General features: G+C 34.5%; 1 long non-coding RNA gene across 1 annotated transcript in view; it reads right to left on the reverse strand.

The window, feature by feature from the left end:
* The window catches only part of LOC136026315 (uncharacterized), an 83,542-nt gene extending 77,340 nt beyond the window's left edge, over positions 1–6,202 (reverse strand). Inside the window, exon 1 of the long non-coding RNA XR_010617261.1 lies at positions 6,085–6,202. This is a non-coding gene — a long non-coding RNA (uncharacterized LOC136026315). The remainder of the gene's footprint in view (positions 1–6,084) is intronic.
* Positions 6,203–7,837: the final 1,635 nt, after the last annotated feature.

A 7,837-nucleotide genomic window follows, 5' to 3' on the forward strand; every position in this document is an offset into this window, starting at 1 on the left:
TAATTTTAATGCAACAAAAAGCCAAAAACTGTTTAAAATTACTGGCAGCTTTTGCAACCAGTGAACTTGGAAGCATACCATAGCATCCGCGGTGCTTTGCGCGTGTGGTTTTGTTTTGTGGTTTTGTGTGTGTTTGTGGTATGGAGTTGACATTTGGTGAAAAAATCGATAGATTCTCGAAAAAATTACTAAATCAGCACATAAATCACTATATTATTTGACTATATGTTCGGCGATTGGCAAGCTTCTTGAGAAGCAAATTTATAATGAAATTAGCACCAAATGTGATCATGGTGACAACCAATTTGGTTTTCAGGAAGGTCTTGGCGTGGAGAATCCCCATTAAATTCTTCTAGCGATTCTTGAAAGGCATAAAAAGGCAAATAGTAACCTCTAAGTTTGTGCCATTGATATTTCAAAGGCTTTTGACTCCATTCTTCACTCCCGAGCAATTCTGTCTCTCTTTAGAAGTGGATTTAATCTATTTGTTTGCACAAGCCTTTGGCAGTGGTATCAGAACTCTTCAATCTAGATTCATTGGCAAGGTACTGTTAGTAATCGTATACGTTTGCACCGTGGTATTAAGCAAGATTCTGTTCTTAGTCCGACAATATTTAATAACGCTATTAGAGCAGTTACTCGACGGATTCCACCAGACTTAATCGATTCATATTTTGACCAGTCACTTGTCTTATGCCAATGCCATACTTCTCTTGGCTGAAAATCTTGGGGTACTCCAAAACACTATTGATGTTGTTTGCTCCGGACTAAAATAAATCGGTCTTTCCGTTACTACTTCTAAAACAGAGTTTCTTGTCTTTGGAAAGGAAATCACCTCCAATGATACGATCCAAGTTGGTCCCGCCACATTTTCATCTTCCAGTTCATTTAGGTATTTAGGTCTTGTGTTTGGAACTTTGCTTCTTTGGAAGAGGATAATTTTCCAATTTGGATAATTGCTTCTTTGAAAGAGAAACTAAAAAATCTTATGGTCTTCTCGCCAACGTAAAGGGCCAGTTCGATAAGAGAACCCGTGGCCGGCTATATAAGGCGTTTTTTGCACTGCATGTCTAGTTTTTGACAGCTTTTTGAAAATTTTTCTCTGCGTCTGATAAAAAGACAAACCTTATCGCTGTTCCTTAGGTTTTGCAAGTATTTCCTTAGTATCCCCATTTGGTCTCATATTAGTGATATTTCGTGACGGTACGGTGTTTTTCAGATTTACCAGAAAATGGACGAACTGTCACGTGGATTTGCTGACCACTGCAACAGAATTATCGATTTTCCACTGCTTAGCCTTCTATCAAGTGCCTAGTGTATGCCTAGCGTATGCCAGAACCCCTATTTGTAATATTGCGTCATTTCACACGTGTGCGTCATCAGTACCTAACACCCCGTATGTACTGTCATTACGTAACACCCATGTGTGCGCTGTCATTACGTAACAACCACGTGTATGCCTTTTCAGTTACAAGCGGGGATTTTCCAACACCCCCTTGAAGAGTAGCATGCGATATGGCGTCAATCCCAATAAATCTACTTAGTTTTATAAGATTACATCACCCCCATTAATTATATAGAGGCACACAATTTTGCGTCAAATCTCATATTTTTGACGTTATTACGTAACACCCTCATATCTGCCTCCCTCAGTTACAACTAGGACTTCCCCACTTAACTAATGGACTAAACCACTCTCCATGGTGCAACCACTGCAGCCCTATTATGTTACAAGCAAAAGTAAACAAAGCCTATTACGTACCAGCCAAAGTAAGCATTCCCATGACGTAACATGCACCTGCATCTGTTAAAAAATATTCCTTATTGTGTAACATGCACCTGCATCTCGAAGAAGTTAAAAAAAAGTGTCTGGATCAGGATTAGAAGGGAGCGGGCCCCGGTGAAACCCAGTGATGGGATACTACTAGAAAAGAGCAGCATTCAAACTAAAAATGAACCAAAATTATAACGTATATGAGGGGGTTGCCCCTCCTCATTACCTCGCTCTTTACGCTAAAGTTTGTCATTTGTTCCAATTATTCTAATGACTTTTAATTTTTTTCCAATAATTTTGTTAAATAATTTTGTTCCAATAACTCCTGATACACAATGACCGTTTAATTAGAGTAGGTTTTTTCTTTACAAATTCAAATGACCACTTTAGCATAAAGATCGAGGTACTGAGGAGGGGTCACCCCCTTATATATGTAATAATTTTTCTTCGTTTTAAGTTTTAAGGTTGCTCCTTAGTTTCAGCTCAAACTTCTTTTTAGTAATATTAGTCTAGAAAACTTAGGATGGTAAATTTTGTATTTTCGGGAGACGGCCCTCAGACTCGTCGATTGTATAAGTTTTAGACTTAGACCCCCCCCCCCTGTGTGGTGTCCTCTATAGTCCAAAATTAGCCTCTTCTTCGTGGTACCAGTCTGCCCCTGTTCTAACTCATTCAACTACATAATACATCTAAAGTAATTCAGTAATGGCCTTATAAAAAAGTATTTTGATCAATGCAGGATGATTCATTACTAAAAAAAGTAATATTAGACGTGACTGAGGCCAGGTCAAATACCAATGTTTTTTTTTGCAAATAAAATAACGAACAATTACCGACGAATGGAGAGAGAGAGAGAGAGAGGAAGAGAGTTTGCTAACTAGGGAAACATATTAAGAACCCCCAATCCACCTATATATTATCACTTGTACGCGATCTTTCTTGTTCCAAATACGGGATTTGGATATTAGCTTTTAGATACAATTATATATATACCTTTAGACATAATTTCAAATACAAAAAAAAATAGAATACACCTTCCCAGTTGATAACTACTTCTGTGGACAGTCACTAGGGAGAATTTTTCCCACGGATAATCCCCCTCCCACGGAAAATATTCTCCATCTTCCTTTACAATTCCAACCAGTTGAAAATTCCTTGGAACACCTCCAAATTTAAAAAAAGAGTTGGCAGATAGAAAGTAATACTCACAAATCGAATTTCAGCCATGGTTTCTTTCACTGATTTAATCAAATACATTGGCGTTTCTAAGCCTTGGCAGGCGGAGTTGTAGTATTTTTTTTACACTATTGTGGTGTACACCCCTCCCATTACGAGACCTAAAACCACTACTGGTCAAGTATTAAACCAAGTTATTAATCCAAACAATTACTGGTAAACTATTTACTTCCCGCATTAGTTTTACACTAAGCCATCCTTTGTCAATCTTTTTTCTCCTAGTTATTTCTTAAGTGATTCTCTGAAAAGTCAAGCTCAGATTAATGATTTTTAACCCGTTCTAGCCTCGGCTATCTCTCCAGCCATAGTGGGGTTACGTAAAACACCAGAAACAAAACAAAAATTTAATTTGTTCCATAAATAAGTATAAAATCAACAATTCAGATTATAAAGCTGAAAAGTTTGGAACAGAGATCATAAGGGAAGAGCTACAATTTGAGGTTAATTTCAACTTTGTCACTTTTACTCACGACCTATAAGACACCAAAATGTAAAAACACAGAAATAATTGTGAAGGAATACATTTAAAAAATGTAGAATTTTCAAATCGACCATTTGATTTTAAAGTATTTTTTTTTAATTTATAATACTTCGATTTTTTCAAATTTTCCGTTTTTCACGCTCCAGACCTTTTTCAAAAAAGCTACCAGGTTTCAGTTTAGATTTCAAGATTTCTTTTCATAGCATAGGAAAATTAACGTTGCAATTAATGCAGCGACTTTCACCTTAAGTATTCTTTGAGAAAACATTTTCCTTTGAAGAGATAACTCAGGAAAACAATCATCCAGAATCAACTTTTTTTTTGAAAATCACTAGATTTCGTATGATATTTGGTTCTCAAATACAGTCTTTTTGATCCTGACACTCTCATTACCTATTATTGACAAACAATGATTCTTTCTCGCAAGTAACAAACACACTCATTTTTATAGATTGATTCAGATCGTTGTCTTCAATATATTTCACTATTGAATCTAATCCGTCTTGTAATTATGAATATACACTATATTCAATACTTGTTTCCAAACATGACTGTTCTTCTGATTTGAATTTTCTTAGCGACACAACATATTACGCAAACAACTCGTCCCATTCTAGGGTTAGCAAAAACCCCATGTAATTTTCTACAGCAGCAGTAAGTACTCTAGGCTTCATTTCGCTTTTGTTAGCTCCTTGAATATCAAATAGAGTAAAAGTATCCATTAGTAGAGAATAATATCCTTGATGTTGACACACTGAACACTTCTTCAAAACTGAAGCAAAGAAATTCTGATTTGGCGAGACCCTGAAGGTTTTTTTTTAAAGAATCCAAGAAACTATTATGTAACAAGCCAAAGTAAACATTCCCTATGACGTAACATGCACCTGCCACCTGTTGTCAAAATGGCGGGATAGGGATGCGTTTAAAAGCAGGGGAAGGATGTTGTGGAATGGTGGGATAGGGATGTTGTGGAATGGTGGGATAAGGATGTTGTGGAATGTACCATGGCGTCACCATTGGTGTTGTAGACAAACAAAACTTTCCTTAGTATAAAACACACCTAGGTAACGACACAAAAAAGGATACCAAGTGAATGGCCTTTTAAGCTTCCTAACGGTGAATACATTTAAAGTTGAGTCACGAAATTTAGATATCACGAGGTGGGTATCTTAATTTTAGAAAAGCCTAGGTGGGTACCTAAGCATTTCTCTTGGGAATCACTGGTACAGAATAACGGAGAAATATTTAATGTGCCCTTTTTAACATAATTTTATACGGACTTTTTTGCATTAGGTAACATGAAATTAGGATAACGAGGCTTAATCTCTAGGATAACATGGGCATCCTCAATATAGCCTCTAAAGCAGTCTTTTCATAGAGTATTGACTCGAATTTTTTCATCAGGCGACGAGAAATTTAGCCGACGAAGAAAAACACTGTTTATGCCAGAACCTATCTATTGGCATCCTTAAAGCGGTTGCAAGACCCTTCAATACCATAAAGGATCAGCAAATTTTGTCAATTACAAACTTTTTCAGGCTTTGAGGCCAAACTATTCAGAAATGTTTGAGCTTGCAACAACTTGTATAATTTTAATCAGAGATTCGAATAAACGACAGAAAATCAAAGGGAAACATCTTCTTTGCTGGAAATCAAGGAAAGAACTTTCCACTTCTCCTGTTTCACACCGAAAATAAGATATTCAGATTTATAGAAACTTACATAATTAGTAAGTGTGAGTTTATTTTGTTTGATTGAAAGGAGAAGAGGAAGAGCTTTTCCGTAATATTCAGAAAAGGGCATACCCTAAGAAAATATTCTAGCATGCCTGCTTGGAGAACATTATAAAAAAGCTCAAAACAAGTATCATTGAACCATTTGACAAGTTTGGCAGCTCCCTGGCATGCTAACCGCCTTGATTGTGATCCTTACCGACAAAGGATGCATATTATTTATGCCGTGTATAGATTGCATAGACATTGTTTTGCTTAATAATTAGTAAGAGATTATAAGTTTTATTTGATTTAGACTAGCTTCTCCTTAGCTTTTTGAACTATTGACACATTAAAGATCCCCAATCAATTTTTGCCACAAATTTTTCAGAAACTCCCTCAGGAGCTATGAAAATTCAAAAGCGGAAGCTTGTCTTAGAGACTATCAGCAAAAGCAGACTCACAAAATGAAATTTGTGGTATCGAACGCCCTTAAGTGTATTGTTTTTTTTTAATTCTATTGATGTCTCTCTCCTGCTTTATCTTTTAGACCCCAAAATATGAATTTGGGTTTTCAGAGCTTATGATACTGATTTTTTAATTAATCTTATTTTCTATCTTTTGGGGTATAATCTTAGAGTTTTCTACTTGGTAAACTAATTGATTACTTACCAAAGCTTTAGAACAGTAAATGACCTTGCCTCTTGGATAAAAGGGTCATCTTTAATATGACCTTTTTGACGAATTATAAGATCCATTTATTGACAGGTAGCAGCAAAACTCAACTTCAGTCAATGGCTTAATATAGGATCAAGTTTTACAGAAATATACTTATCAAATTTTTTCAGTATGAAAATTAAGCTTTAAAAAAAGGGCCTCACCTCTAGGATAACACAATCATCTTTAATGTAGCCATTTTCCGGATTACAGATATCACTCAAAGACATAAATTTTTCCCATCCCCAGCTTTTTACTTCTGCTTTGAACAGTTGATTCATTTCTGAAAAAAAAGAAGTATTACAATTATATTCATAGAAGAATATAATAAATATTCATTTATTATTGAATAATAAATTAAAATTAAGTATTTTATCTTTAATGTTTGAGTTCTAATAATATTTATAGCAGTTGTAGATGCTTAAATATATAAATTTTAATAGATTATTTTAATACTAAACATTCAAATATTAAAATTCAACGTTAAATGCTATATTATTATAAGTGTTTAATATTAAAATAAAAGCACTGAAGTTCCAACAGTAACAGCGATCAAATATAGCTGTATATTTTCAGGTCATTTACTTATTTTCTATAGATGACTTAGCAAGTGAAATGTCATCAATATCTATAAGCTTATAGCCCTTATAGTGACTTGATTCCTTAAACCCTTACTAGTGCTTATGGAGATTTTTATTATGGATACTTTCTAAAGGAAGCTTTTCTTCTCACCATTGCTATGATTTTAATGAGTTTTGGAATGTCTGTAAACTTTTCTAAAAACTTCAACGAACATATCCAAAATCATCCCCAAATCATCCATTAACTATAGCTAAAAAAGAAAGCATCCAAGAGTTTCATCTATTTTCAGTCCCTACCGACGATGTCGGGTTCTCCAGAAGCATCAATAATTATACCTGTCAAATATATTACCGAAGGCAAATTTTGGCTATTTTTATAAAGATATCCGAACCAATATGACTCAGTTTTCTGAAAGTTCAAGCAAAGGTCTGTTTTATTGAAAAACTAAAATTCCCATTCATTCTCCATTATCACTGATTATCTACAATTAGGTAAATTAAGTAAACTAAAGTTAATAGGGAGGAATGCTATCCATATCTCTAGGATTTTAGCCCTTATGACGACTTTATCCCTTAGCCCTTATTAGCGCTTATGGAGACTTTAAAAAAAAAGGAAGCTTTCATTTTCACCATTACTATGATTTTAATGACTTTTGTATGTCTGGTAACTTTTCTGAAAAACTTGAACAAACAAATCCAAAAATATCCTCAAATCAGCCATTGACTATAGCTAAAAATGAAAGCACCAAAGAGTTTCATCTATATTCAGTCTCTACCGACGTTGTCGGGTTTTCCAGAACCTCCAATAAATTTACATGTCAAACAATAAATTTACACCCCTACACTAATTTTGGCTAGTTATAAAAAGATAAGTCATCAATCCGAACCAGCAGGACTAGAGTTTTCTGAAAGTTCCAAATAAAGGCCCGTTGTATTGAGAAACCTAATTTCCCATTAATTCTTTATTATCTATAATTATCTACAGTTTTAAAAACAAAATAAGTAAATTAAAGTTAAATAGAAAGGAACTAACTCAATTAACAAGTTCTGATCATTTCCAAATGGAAGTTGACTAGATTAGAAAGGTGAGGATTGATTCCTTACTAAGGCGACTACAGTTATTAAGGAAATACACGACATAGGAGCCAGTGCTGTCACTTACTTGAAGTAGTTTTACTTGAAGTACTACTTAAGTAAAATTTTTCATTACTTGTACTTGTACTTAAGTAAAAACTCTAGGGTGTACTTATTACTTGATACTTAAGCAAGATTACGAAATACTTATTACTTAAGATACTTTTAATGTACTTGTTTTTCAAATACTTTACCTTTGACA

The sequence above is a fragment of the Artemia franciscana genome, chromosome 4, assembly GCF_032884065.1.
Source record: "Artemia franciscana chromosome 4, ASM3288406v1, whole genome shotgun sequence".
Classification (NCBI taxonomy): Eukaryota; Metazoa; Arthropoda; class Branchiopoda; order Anostraca; family Artemiidae; genus Artemia; species Artemia franciscana.